At 34.1% G+C, this 15,645-nt stretch overlaps 1 protein-coding gene across 4 annotated transcripts in view; it reads left to right on the top strand.

Annotated features, from left to right (window-relative positions):
* Positions 1–15,645, top strand: part of EPHA5 (EPH receptor A5) — a 486,363-nt gene that overhangs the window by 176,522 nt on the left and 294,196 nt on the right. The gene's annotated exons all lie outside the window — the stretch shown is intronic.

Genomic DNA, 15,645 nt, shown 5'->3' with positions numbered 1-15,645 from the left:
TGCCCTCAGAGTTCAGCACCCACTGCTCTATGCTTATAATAATACTCTTCACAGTAGACAAGTTAAGTGCTTTTCTCTGGGTCTTTATCTTAGGACTTTTAACTGCTGTCCATTATCATGAAATGGGTATTTTTATATATCACATACTCTTATGGAAAACCACATAACCTGCATGATGAATTCTCTAGCTATTTCTAGATGAAAATAGATCCATGTCTACTAATACAAAGTAGCATTGGGGAAACAAAGACAATTACTGTCAAAATTTACAGCAAATCTATGGCTCCATAGCTTCTTATGAAATGTACAATTCTTTAATCAGATAAAAGAAAATACCTTCAGCTATACTTTGTAGTTCTGAGAATAATAAACTTTAGATATAGTCATGTTTAAAACAGCAATTTTAAAGAAAGTGATCACTTTTTGAATTAAAAAATTGCTACTTTACTAATACAAATATTAGTAACATACTCTGCTAAAGAGTTCCATCTAATGGAGCATATTTTCTTCAGCTAACATGAAGAATCTCCAGTTTGGCTAAGTGTTTTCTTACTAGATCATTTTGAAAAAATTAAGAAGATACTTTGAATGGAGTCTTTGATTGGAACCACATAAACAACTTAGCGTGAAAAATTATGGCAATTTTCTAATTACTTGAGGTCAAACACCACTTTAGTCTGATAACTGAGCAGAGTAGACACCTAACAATTGTTTGTTGATTTGAATAATTGAGACAAACATGTTTCGTTAAGGAGATAATTTTTTTCACATCTTCATATTGTCCACATTGCATTAGTGACCAAAATTAGGTCCTTAATTACAAAACTTGTTTTTTGTTCATTTTATTTCATGGAATAACAACAGAATGCCAGCAACGCCCTAATTATAATATGGAAAGTAAACCTTTTCTGTGACATATACAATTTAATATTGAAGCTACATATTTCAAAATCCTAAGGTCACTAAAATGTATGTTTGAATAAATGAAACTTTGCATAAAATATATATATATATAAATATGTAAGATAGTTTTACTTTTTCAAGATACTTCTATCTTAGTCTGGATGATCTAATTAAAAAAAAGATTCTCTTGTTAGGGAAAGAAGAATTAATTTCATTGAGAGCAAGTATGAACTTTGTTATTCAAAATATGATTGCTATCAAAATATGAATTTGATCTAACAAATATAAATTTAGTTGCCTGAATTTGAAATGTTTTTAAATCTCTTTTATCCTGAAAATACCTTATTACCTGAGATAAATGATGATTGTAAATCTAGTTATCAAGTTTTCTTTCCTTTTCTTTCTTTCTTTCTCTCTCGCTTTCTGTCTTTCTCACTTAGGAAATATTTTATGGAATATTTGCTATTCGTTTGCTAACCTATTAAAGAATTTTTGAATTAGAATACTAGTTAGAGCAATTTGTGGGAAGGAGATTGGGGATTATGTATTTTATATATGTGTGTTTATACACATATATAGACATATATGCATGTGTACATACATATATAATATGTGAATAAAATCACAGCATATTTAGACTTACAAAGAACTGTTTGCACAACTACCCTGAGACATGGATGATGCCTTCATTCTTTTCATCATTTAAGATGAGAAAGCCGAGCCTCAAAGAAATTATGTGATTTGACCAAAGAAATGAAGAAAGTAATAAAGAGAGCCATAATTCAAATATTTATCATCCAGCTTCAAATCTCCAATCCAGCTTGTTGTACTACACCTAGATGGTACGGGCATTTGAGAATGGAAAAATTATCAATATCTTATTTTCCTATAGTTGTAAAAGTTTTTATTTTAAAAATGGATGTGTCATGCTATTTTGGTAGGGAACATCACAGACATTTCAAATCATTTAATTTCTGAAACTTTTTCAAAATGGTTTTAAGTCCCTTTTTGGGAGAAATTTCAAATAGTAGCATTCATCTTCATTTCAGTTGTTTATTCTTTCATTCTTTTTTATTTATTCCTTCATCCATTCATTTATTGATTCAGCTATTCATGTATTTTTGGGGTGGTTGGGTGGCACACTGGATAGAGCACTGGGTCTAGAATCAGGAGGACCTGAGTTCAAATCCGGTCTCAGCAATTTACTAACTGTGGGGCCATCCCATGCCTATCACTTAACCCTGTTTGTCTTATTTTCCTCATTTGTAAAATGAGCTGGAGAAAGTAATAGAGAACTACTCCAGTGCAATTGTCAAGAAAGCCTTAAATGGGGTCACAAGGAGTTGGATAGGACTAAAACAAAGAAAAATATCTATTTATTTATTCATTTGCATACTTATTTATTTTTAACCATTTATATTAATCTGTTCCTAGCACTATCTCACAATTAAAGAAAAACCAAAACCAAAACTAAGAAATAAAGCCCTCGATACGTATGTGACTAATCCAGGAAAACAAAGTACTGCACTGATACTGAAAATGTATGACTGCATTTTTAATTCATCCCCCTCATCAGGAGATGGGTGGCTTGTCTAATTTTTGTTCTTTTATTAAAAAAAAATCTAGACTCAATTGCCAGAACACAAATACAGAAGAGACAAGAAACAAAAACATATCATAAACTTAAATATTGGAACTTAAATATAAAGTTAAAAAGAAAAGGAAACATGTCATGTGCATAGCAGAACATAAGAGAGGATTCAAATTATCTAACTATATATTTTCATTCCAAGAAAGCCGGTATGGTAAATAAGACTTGAGTTGAAGATTGTCCATCTTTTCTTTGCTTCCTTGTGAATTCTTTTGTTCTCTGTTGTGCACTTTTTTTTATTGTTCTCCCTTACCCCCCACTCCAGAAGGTTACAATAAAGTTTAGATATGTTTCTCTATAACTATAGATAAGTACATACACATATACATATATAGATACATACATATATAGATATACACTTTCCCAAACGTATTCTACACCTGATTATTGGTTTTTATGCTTGTGAATATCTGTTGTTTCCTATCCCTCTGTCCTCCTCTACTTTATTTCTGCTCACTGCCTTGCCCTCCTATTACTTGCCTACCCCCCTCCAAGGATCCCTCCCCTATCTTCTCATTCTCATAAATCTAAACACCTTCTATACCACTTTGACTTATTCCTTCACTTCCCCTCTAAAGGTACTTCCTTCCCTTATCCTCCCCCTTCCCTATGCTCCTGTCATTTTATTTCCTCTGAATTTAGAAAATTTTTATGTTCTTTTAAATATATATGTAGTGTTCCCTCTTTAACCCATTCTTGGTGAAAGTAGGTTATGAGAACTACTAGTCCTCCTCCCCCATCGAATTCCTTTGTATCAATTCTTCCTCTTGCATCTCATTTGTATAAAATACTCTTTATAGCTATTCCTAAATGGTTTTACTTTTAAAATTAATATCATAATCGGGTTTACCCCAATCTTTGTTATGAACTGCTCAATTATTAATAAGAGTCTTAGACATACATTTTATATTTACATGTATAAAAGGTAAACAATCTGTCTTTGTGAGTCCCTTATAATCAGTCTTTGGTATACACCTTATATGTCTCTTGGTGCTTGTATGTCAAATCTTCTATTAAGTTCAGGACTTTTTTTTAATGAAGTCTTGAAAGTCCAAGAATTTATCAACTGTCTATTTTTCTTTGCATTCCGAATAATACTTAATTTTTCAGAATATGGTATTTTTGGCAGGAGCCTCAGTTCTTTTGCTCACACATATTCATACATACATACATACATACACATATATACACACATGTATACACATATAGTGTTTCAAGACCTGCAGTCCTTTGATGTCTCTGCTGCAAAGTCTTGTGTAATTCTTTGTGACTCTATCATATTTAAATTGTTTTAATCTTGATACTTTCATATTTTATCCTTGAGTTGGGTGTTTTCAAATTTGACTATGATATTCTTATGAGTTTTCCTCAAAGGATCTCTTTTAAATGGTGATGGATGTATTTTTTTCTATTTCTACTCTTCCTATTCCCTTTTCTAATGTTTCAGGATAATTTTCTTTAATTATTTCTAGTATTATTGTATCAAGATTCCTTTTTTGATCATAACTTTCAGTTAGTCCAATTATTTTTATATTTTCTCAATCTATTCCCCAAATCTGTTGTTTTTCTTATAAGATGTTTCACTTTCTCTTCTATTTTTTCAGTATTCATGTTTTGTTTAATTATTTCTTGATCTATTATAATTTCATTGGCTGTACTTTGCCCAATTCTAATTTTCTTTTTTTTTTTCAAGTTGATTCAGGATCTCTTCCTGTTGACTTACCTTTTTCTTATTTCATTTATTTATTTATTTATTTTTTTGATGTTCTACAATCACTACCAAAAAACTTAGATTTTTACTCCTTCACCTACCCCCCACCACCCCCATCCTTCCCCAAGATGCCAAACAATTCTATATAGGATCTACATATACTTTCTTACTGAATGTTTTCACTATAGTCATGTTATGTAGACGAACTAAAATAAGTGGAAGAAATCATATAGCAAATAAAAACATAATACACACAGACACATATACAAACATGATCTACTACGTTCTTCAAATGAATTCCATAGTTCTTTCTGTGAGTGTGGAATGCATTTTGCCTTAGAAAACCATTGGGAATTATTTTTTTTTAAGTTCTTGCATTATTACGAAGTTCCAAGTCTACCAGAAAAAAACTCCCACACACTGTGGTCATTGCTGTGCACAAAGTTCTCTTGGTTCTGCTCCTTTCACTTAGCATCAGATCATGTAAGTTTTTCCAGGCCTCTCTGAAGTCTTCTTGTTCATCATTTCTTATGGTGCAATAGTACTCCATTACATTCAGATACCACAACTTATTCAGCCATTCCCCAACTGTTGGGCATCCCTTTGATTTCCAGTTTTTGACAACTACAAAGAGTGCTGCTATAAATATTTTTGTACATGTGGGACCCTTTACCATTTTTATGATCTCTTAGGGATACAATCCTAGTAGCAATATTGCTGGGTCAAAGGGTATGCACATTTTTGTAGCCCTTTGGGCATAGTTCCAAACCGCTCTCCAGAATGGTTAGATGCGCTCACAGCTCCACCAACAATGAATTAATGTTCCAACTCTCCCACATCCTCTCCAACATTTATCATTTTCCTGTTCTGTCATGTTTACCAATCTTATAGGTGTGCTGTGGTACCTCAGAGTTGTTTTGATTTGCATCTCTCTAATCAAAAGTGATTTAGAGCATTTTTTCATATGATTATAGATATTTTTAATTTCTTCCTCTGAAAATTGCTTATTCATATCCTTTGACCATTTATCAATTGAGGAATGACTTGCATTGTTGTACATTTGACTAAGTCCTCTATATGTTCCAGAAATGAAGCCTTTATCCCAATTCTAATTTTCAAGGTTTCATTTTCTTATTTAAGATTCTCCATCTCCTTTTCTAATTGGTTGACTTTCCTTTCATAACCTTCTTGTTTTACCTGGATTATTCTTATTTTGTTTTTATATCTCTGTCAATTTTTAAAGTCTTTTTAAAGATCTGTAAATTCTTTCTGGGAAGGTGATCATTTGATATTACTTTGGGGGGGTTTCCTTACTTCAGTATCCTCCTCTGAAGATGAACTCCAGTCATCTCTATTGCCATAATAGTTTTCTATCATTGGATTCTTTCTCCTTTGCCTGTGTATTCTTTTTGTGATACTACCTTAATTTTTGCAATCACTTCTAGCCCTGGGGTATGGGAAATGAAATGGTGCCTCTTGCCCCAGGTATTTAGTTCTCCCCTGAAGTTAGGAACTGAAGCCAAACCTCCAACCTTCTGTAAGTGCCCCACTGCTTCTGTACTCACCAGGCATGTACTGGTTCTTTCTCACCCCACTGCTCTTCACAATACAGCTGGTCAGGCATTCATTATCAGCAGAGGTTCCCTCAATCTTCCCAGGCTCAAACACCCAACTTCCCCCACTGTGTGAGTTTAAAAGTTCCCGTGGCTGGGGCAGATGCAGCCTCCCACATCAAATAACCCCAAGACTTTCTGCTTGAAGACCCCATTGTGCCCCTATTCTCTTTGATCTCTACCCACTTCATTCACCCTAAGGTGATATTTTAACTCTTTTGTGGGGAAAAATTTCAATAGCTTAGAATTTTCAGACCTGCTCTACCATCTTTCTAGAATCCTCTCAGTCTTTGTTCTTTTGACTCTATGATGCATCATTGTGTTGACCAGAGTTCTGCAATATGTCAAAGTCATTTTTCAATAAATGTTATCATTACATACATTTTCTCCCATTTCTTCTCACTTCTTTCTGTATCAATTCAAAGTCGTCTTTGTTTCCTCTAAAACTGTCCATTTCATTCTTTCTCATGGAACTGTAACAATCAGTTACATTCTCATATCGAAATTTGTTTAGGTTTTCCCCAATAGGATCTACTTCATTTTCTTCATTTCCAAGTTTTGGCTATCAAGAAAAACACTCTTAATTTATTTTTTTTGAGGTAATTGGGATTATGTGAATTGCCCAGAGTCACACAGCTAGTAAGTGTCTAAAACTGCATTTAAGCTCAGGTCCTTCTGACTCCACGGCCAGTAGCTATTATAATTCTTGCATACATACAGTTCTTTAAAAATCTTTCTTCACTTTATTTGAGCTATAGGTCTAGTAGCTATAGGATTGAGTAAAAATGTATGTTCACTTTAGTGACTTATGGTGCATAGCACCAAATGAAATTTCAAAATGTTGGGACCCCCCTGTCCCAACAGTTTTACCTGTTTTCTCATAGTCCTGCCAACCTATTTCATTTTTCTCTATGTCATCTTTGCCAGCAGATAAGTATGAGGCAGAATCTCAAAGTTGTTTTACTTTGCATTTCTCTAGTTATTAATTATTTAGAGCATTTAAAAAAAATTCATTGTGATTGTTGATAGCATAGTTCTGGTCCTTTATAAAATACCTGTTTGCATCATTTGACCATTTTTATTTATTGTGAAATAGAACATAGAGGGAGAATTCCTTTTGATAAGAGTATATTATTCTGTTCCTTAATTGCCTTTAGAACAAATCAAGGCTTACCCCAATAGCTCTGTTATACCAGTAATATCTTAAGTGATAATTCACATTTAGAAATTAAGGCCATTCACCAGGAGATTCCTTTTCTCCTCTCTTCCTTATCTCATATTATGTATATGCCTTCTTTCACTATCTCCTTTCTTCTCTTTTATCACATAAGAAGATAATCATTCTCTTTGCCAAAACAAACCCCTTGACATGTACAAGCAACCCCATTCTATCTTTTCTTTTCCAGCAGATTGCCCCCTCTATCATTCTCACCATTACTTATCTTTAATCTTGTCAAACATGTCCAAAAACAAATTCATTCCATTTTTCTGATAACCTTACTCTTCCAGACTGACCTATATTTCTATGCAGCACCATCATTCTTTTAGCGTCCAGTGTACCAAAATCTTGGCATTATCATTACCTCATTATTCTCCTATAACCCATATTTCTAGTCAGTTATCCAATTTTATGTTTTCTGCGTCCACAATATCTTCTTTCTCTTCCATCTGTTTCTGTAGCTGTCAATATAGTTTAGGCTCTCATCATATCTTGCCTAGATTAGTATGACAGTTTCCTCATTGATCTACCTGACTTAGCTCTCCCTGTCATTCTAGTCAATCCTACCCACTGTTGCTTAAGTACTGATCTGGCCATTTGACTCCCCTAGTCAGCCAACTCCAGGGATTTCCTATCAACTATAGGATGAAATATTTACTTCTCTACTTAACTTTTAAATCTCTTCACAACCTACTTCTTCATTTTCAATTAAGGTTACTCACCCTATAATGCAACCAAACTGGCATTCTCTTTCTTCTGTACATAGAACATTACACGTCCCCTCTCAATTGCTGCCTTACATGCTTTTCATGCACAATCTCTTTATCTCCATCTCATAGAGTGTCTCTCTTCCTTTAAGATACAATTGAAGTTTCATCTAAATCAAACTTTTTCTGGATGCCACAACTACTAGTACTTATCCGTATCTTGTATTGAACTCATTTGTAGTTATTTATATTCATTCAATGTATGTTTATGACACAAATACTCATATTTCTCCTTGTTTTTTTCTGAAGCTAGAATCTAAGACATCTTCAAGTAGAGAATCTTTGTACTTCTATGCCTAGCACCCAGCACAATGTGTGATGCATAGTAGCTGTTAGGTATATGTTTTTCAATTGATTGGTTAAAAGTTTTGCTTCCTTCTACAACGTTATTCTTTTAAGTATAGGTTTGTAGATCTTTTAAAGTTTCCTTTTAAAATATTTTTCTAATGACTTAGAACAAAGATTGGTACCCTTTTACTACATTGAGATTTCTTAGAGACTTCTTTACACCTGATATGTGATAGGAAGCTCTTCATTAATATCTGTTAACCACTCCCAAATGTCCTTTCATTGATAATATGGGAGTATTAGACTTCAATGGTAAAAAGTTATTTTGGGTTTTGTTTTTTTTTTCATTTTTAATAAACCTTTTCCTTGACTCTGAAATTTACTTTTTTCAAAGTTTAATCCACTTGACCTTCATGAGTAAGTAGATCAATCTATCTAAGGACCAAATAAGTTAATAAATTATGTAAACAGTAAATTATAGTAAATTTTTAAATCCCAGCTAGTAAATTATGATTGAATTAATGTTTCTTCTTATTGTATATGCCTACATGTAGTTAATTAGTATATAAGTAATATTTCTACCAATATTATAATGGGAGCTATTTTTTATATAAAAAACACTATAGATGAGGTAATTTTTTTCAGATCAGGATGCTATCAGAACTTTTTGTCCTCAGTAGATGAAAACATCTATAAAATCTTTACAATCAGTTCTGAAGTTTTAAGAATTGAGGTCTCGGGACAAAATACGCTTTAATGTGCTCATTCTTTCTTTGGCTCTCTGACCTGTCCCATCTACAACTCTCACAAAAAACCCCTACAAAACAACCCCTAGCCAAAAGCCCAAAATTGATCAGATGCATACATTTTTAAGATAGTAAAAATAGATTTAAGGAACATATATGTTTGATACATGTATACAGAGCTAACAAAACAGCTTCTATAGACACACAATCTATTTATTAAAAGTAATCTATAAACATATGTGCACATCATGAAGATGTTGGTGATTCCTCTCCTAATAGTGAAATGTCAGACCTAGAAATTCTGAATCTTGTAACTGCAGCAGACAGACCATGACAAAGCTTGCTTTGCCATCAAAGCCATTGCTTTCTGTATGAAGTGGATCAGAGAAAATGAAGAGACAGTCAATATGCATTTATGAAGTGTTTACTATGTGCCAGGCATTGTACTATGTTTGATATGAGGCAGAATCGAAAGGACTTGGTTCATATTTATACTACGATTTGCACCAAAAGATCACTGTTCTTGAATAAAGGAAACACTGAGGTCTGTCCAGCATCCCTTGCCAATTACCTGCCTTCTCAGCACTGCCAGAGGGTCTGCACTCTAAATGCAACTGCTACTCCTCAGTTTCTTTTAAGTTAAGGTTTAGAAACTACTGCCTTTGTATATGTAGCTAAGTTAGATATTGGAGTATACTTGAAGAAAATGTTAGGATTTAGAGCTAAAAAGTACCCTAGTGGTTAACTTGGAGAAAGAAATGGCAAACTATTCCAATATTTTTTTGCCAAGGCAACCCCAAATGGAGTCACAAAGAGGCAGACGTGACTAAAATGAGTGAATAACAACAAAAATTGATCATGTATTCCAGGTACCTAATTTTACAGTTCAGTAAACCACAATGCAAAATTATGTGTCCGAGGTTACAGAAGGAGTGTGGACCAGGGATTAAACCCAAGTTTTCTGAATCCAGTGCACTTCTCACTACATCATAGCATAACCTAAGGAGATGACACTCAGAAAGTACTGTCAGTGCACTAAGATTAGCAAGGAGGCTTCATTCTAATCCAATCATCCTGTTACCATTTGGATACCTTTTCTTCTGCCTTAGTTGCTGTATTCTCATTAATATAGATAGTGACGTGCCACATTAAAATATAGCTACTGTAAATGTCAACCATATACACTATGAGACATTAATAGTTTCAATACTAAAATTATTAAACCTAAGGAGGTAGAAATAACTGGATGAATAAAACAATGGAGAAGCAATCTCAACTTTGTCTCAAACTAGCTATATAAATTTGGGCAAATTATTGAAACTTTCTTGGTCTGTGTTTTCTATCTATGAAATGAATGAGTTGGAGTAGATCATCTCTAGGTTCCTTCTGGTTTTAAAACTGATTTTGACATTAGGCTTCAATTATCAGTGCCTGGGATGAGGAGCTTATTACCCAGGTTAGTACAAGGCAATCACTATTGGACTAAAAGTTAAATAGCATGAAGACAAAACTCACAAATTCACAATAACAAAAATGGCATGTGTTTGTATTTGAACAGATGGTAAAGAAAATGTACTTATTGCATGAACTTAGAAAATCAACTATATTTAATATCTTTACATCTAAAATGGAATAGAGAGTAATCTTCAATTTTGTCTACTCTTTATATTGAAACAATGGGAACTCTGTCCCTGCCTTGGCCCTAGAGCTTTTAAGACTATTGGACTCTAGCTCTTACATGTAACATAGAGAGAGGGAGATCAAGAAGAAAGATAGAGCTTGGACCTTCTCTGGGCTCTTTACTTATATCAAAGGAAGGTACTAGAAAACCAAAGAAAATTTTTCTACTTCTAACCTCCCAAAGACTCAAAGTTCTGCTGTTCATTGGATTCTCTGGGGTTTGGGCTGCTGAGACAAGTAGAGCCTGGTACAGGATAAAGGGTGTTTCAGATCTGATTTTTGTCACTTAATTATCTTTTTGAAGCTAAATAATTCTCCTAACTTTTGGGGGTCTCAGTTTCCTCATCTATAAATTAAAGGGTTGAAATAGATGACTTCAAAGGTTCCTTCTGACTTGAAATCTGCATTCTATCCTTGTAAATTTTCCCCTAGAAATCTTTGTTCTCCATCTAACTTTTCTGTTTTTTTCATCTAATGATGTTTTCATAAGTAATCATTAAGGAATGCCTTTGCCAATGTCCATCAAATCTAATGAACTGTTTGTTCACTAGCACTTTTGCTATTGTAATAACTGTAGCTATGCAATAAGTTTGAAGTGTCTAAGGCCAATATATTGGTGGTGTTGTGAAATAAAACAAAAAACATATGTGCTAGCCTGGAATCATCATGCCCAATCATATGTATCCCCCACCTCAAAACCAATATAAAAATGCCTATTGAGATTTTATGGTATTTCTGAGGTCAAAAGGACATCCAAGACCAATTAGTTCTACCTACACCCTTAAAAATCCCTCTCTCCATTATCATCAGTTCATAGTCTAGTTTCTTTTTTTCAAGAAAACTGATAAGCAATGCATTCTATTTTTAGATAACCCTAATGATTAGAAAGTCCCTTCCATCCTTTCCCCAACTTTCACATCTCTTAAATATTCTGCCACATAATTCACTGAGTTTTACACTCTGGGGTCAAATCGATCAAGTCTTTACTGTTGTAACCTCCATTCTCTTTTTATATGGAGCAGTTACAAATGGCACATTATTAACATAGCTATTTTCACTCATGGGGAGCATTCACAGAATTGTGGCTGCATATTATGAAACCTTTTCTGAGGTAGGAAAAATAGAGGACTCTGAGGTTAATATGGGATGCAGCTTTAACAAAATTAAGCCAATTTTATTGAAGCAGTCTAGACAGAACCTGTATTATTTCACCATAAATCATAAAAAGGAAGAATGGCATTAAATAGTCAATCATTTTGTAAATTTCAACAAGAGTTCAAGGAACAGAATTGAGTACTGACAAAATATGAGATTGTTAGCATGGTTTATTCTCTCTGTTGGGATGAATTTTTTTTCAGTGCTTTCAGTGATAACTATGCACCTGCCAAGCAGTAAAGGCTGGGCTTGTGGTACTATAAAGTGACTATCCTCAGTTGGTATCTTTCTATTAGCAGGAAACATGGTGTATCAACTGAATATCTCAATAGTGTAATCTACCAGAATTTTACTCTCCTAGCTCTTTTCTCAAAGCCTGGATTCTGCTGATCTTCAGCTTTGCCATGAGCAGAAGATGGAGACTTTCATTTCCCTGCTACTTGATAAATTCTGATAGTATTTATATTACTTAGAATTGCACCTTTATATGTTTAGGGATAGGTGTATTTCTCTCTTGAGAAATAAATTTTAGAATATCCAAATGCAAATAGATCTGTGATCTCATCAATCTGTGAGTTCCTTTCAGTGAAACAGATTGCAAACCATCCATGTCTAACCCACTACATGCTTGACTATTGACAATGTCCTCCCATAAGTTCACCACGGAGTGTCTGCACAATATGTTGGAATTCTTAACTTGCTTCTCACATAGTCAAAATATCAGTGAAACCACTGTCAAAGTAAAGTATAATGGCAGGAGTCAGGGTCACAAACACCCCGCCTGCCTAGGCTTGAGTACTTTATCAGGTGAACTAGGTTTGCACAGTGGACATCAATCCATCACAATCAATCAAAAAATCAAAACTTCAATGAGATGTTATAGGTCTTATACCAGTGGTTTAGAGATTGCATCATGACATCTGGGTCAGTCCAAGTGATCGGTGAATCTGGCAACAGATAAAACTTTCCAACTAAGCCCCTGACAAAGAATCACCTGGGGAAGATCTCTTCAGCCTTGTTCTTCTATACTCTCTCCTAACTTATTTAGAAGAAGAACTCATTAATTTCAGAGGACAGGAGAATTTGGACTTTTTTGATGATGTCCTACCAGAGTTCATAGAATAACAATAACTGACAACACGGTCTACATCAGGAGAGAAAAACTTAAGAGTGATGAGGAAAGGCAATTTCAATGATCTTCAAGGAAAAGATAGCAAAATATCTAGGGGGAATATTTTGATACCTCCTCTTCCACATGTGCTTTAAGCTTGATTTCACTTTTTCTTGTACTCTCTGTGTCTTTATTGGAGAGCTTGTCATCATCTACTGGACCAGTGGTTTTGTACTGATAGTGATATTAAATATCAGTTTCTGAAATCTAATTAAATCTGAATAATTGATACAACCTAATAACCATTGGATAGAGGAAATACAACGATCAGTAATCACGATCTATAACATTGGAAAATGCACCAGTCCTTTCAAGATTACTCTTATATTCTATCCAAGGGCCATATAATCCAGGAACTGTGGGTCCAGCCTAGGCTGCCAGTACAAGTGGAGATGAGGACAGTAGCTTCATAGCATATGTTATAGATGTTAAAATCATTTCTTTTGGGTGATGTTTTCTGAGCAGTCAGCTAAGCTGCCTACCCTTTCTTTCTGTAAAAGTATAGTGTAAGACTTAGTGTGACAATTGGCAATATTTTTCTACCCCAACATTCTGTGGTACAGTTACTTTAAATGAGAAAGATTGCATCATGTTTTGTTACAAAAGTAACACTTTCCATTCCAAGATCTTTAGGGTTTTTGAAATGTGATTTGCTTCTATCTACCATACTGGTTATAAAGGATTATATTTTAAGACTACCCAATGTATTTAAAAATGTTTTATGACTTAAAGAGATATGCCTTCCTTTTTCAGTTTCTGTGCAATATAACTGTTCCTTTTTCTCCTCTATCCTGGATGTTATTAAAAATTTCTGCTTTGGGGAAGAAACTAAAAATTTGACTATTAAAAAATTTTGCTACATTCTAAGACACAAAATAAGGCCATGAATATTTTTGTTTGTTTTCAGATGGCCAAGTGGGATGGAATTATTTAGAATAAAACTTTTGTGTGAAATGAATTTCAAAATCATATCATCTTAACATAATGCCTTTTTGAAGTAATTCAGTGAATTCTGAAAGCATAAGGCAATAAAATAAACAGAAAAAAGATAAAATATTTTTAGCTATTGCATTTGTGGAAGGGCAATAATTTTTGAAAATGAATATGAGTAGGAATATATTTTTCCTTTGCCTTTCAGACAATCTACAAATAATTTTGAGTTTACTAAGCACAGGATTGAAGTGTTAGCTGTGACATTCCTTAATGCAATATTTCTTCTGGGTTATGTAAATAAATGGAAGCCATGAAATTTGAATGCTTATGATTTTAATCTGGACTCCCACTTGCACATACAATAGAGAATAGTTTATAGATGTCCTAAGGTTCTCTGCTTAGGCTTCCCTTGTTTAACTTTTTCTTATTGAATTGGATGAAGATCTAAAATGCATACTTATCAGATTAACAGATGGTACAGAGAAGAGAGAAATATCTAATTCCTTAGATGATAAAGTAAGATAATAAATATTCTCCACAGGATAAAATGCTCAATTTAATTTTAGGCTTCTTGAATAGAAGAGCTTTCTTCACATGTGGGCCCCCAGCAAACAACCATGTCAGATCTTAGGCCCTCTTTGCAACAGTACCTATGCAGAAACACAGCTCAAAAAACCCTAGTCATGAAGTTTACTTCACAAGATAGTGAAGGACTTACCAGTTCAAAACAAATCACTTAGGAGTTAAATGGAGAAAAAGAGATACTGGGTACAAACATAAAGTAGTCTCATTTACAATTTGCTATATCATCAGTGGAAGATGTGTGTGTATGTGTGTGCATGTGCATGTGTGTATGCATATATGTATACACACATGCATGTGTTACATGTGTGCATCTAAGTGTATTGTGTGTCTATATACATATAGACACATGTGTATATGTATGTGTGTATATATGTGTGCATGCATATATGTGTGTGTATGTACACACACACACACACACACACACACACTAGTTCTATCTAAAGTTTTCGTTGCACCTCAGCTACCCTCCATTAATATCTTCTGGGTTTCAGTTCTTCTGGGCCATGTGTTACTTTCTGCTCCCATCTAATAAGGTGCATTTACTAGAAAGCTTCTCCTCAGTAAGGAAAAGGTAATGCTTTGTAAGTACCCAGACCCAGGCAACCCAGACCAGGAAGAAATTGAAATCAAGAGAATGGTACCAGGCTAAAAATAGATTTGTCTTACTTACCCTTTGGCCAGTGTTGACTGGGCAGCTTGCTGGTGCAGATTGGTCTTTGACTTCTGATCAAGTCCTCATAATTAATTCCTTGTAAGTCTAATTGTCTCCCAAACCTATTTTGAATACTAACCTCTAAAATGTCCCTGGATCTCTGAGGGAGGTCCAGGCAGTAAGATCCATCTCACTGCTTAAATCGACCTTGATGGACATACTAATGAAATAAAAAGAAAAGGTAGGTGTAGCTGGCTAGCCCTATATCCCTGCCTTAACTATGCATAACTCCACTCTTCTTACTATTTTTTAGACTAGCTCAGGTTCCACTTCATATAGTAGTAAATAAAGATCCAACGTAATCACTGTTCTTTGTTAGCCACACTCAAGATGGGTTTCTGTGTTTGTCTCTGGGAACTAAATTTTAGAAGTAACTTTAACGAATTACACCATGTCCACTGGACATTGCAGGAAACAAAAATGATGAGGATGTAGGAACTATATTATATAAAGTTTGTCTGAAAAAAAAAAACTTGGGATACAAAGCTTGAATAACATTGAAAAGAGATAA

This window comes from Notamacropus eugenii, chromosome 6 (assembly GCF_028372415.1).
Source record: "Notamacropus eugenii isolate mMacEug1 chromosome 6, mMacEug1.pri_v2, whole genome shotgun sequence".
NCBI classification, from domain to species: Eukaryota; Metazoa; Chordata; class Mammalia; order Diprotodontia; family Macropodidae; genus Notamacropus; species Notamacropus eugenii.
This window is presented reverse-complemented; position numbering and strand designations above follow the sequence as displayed.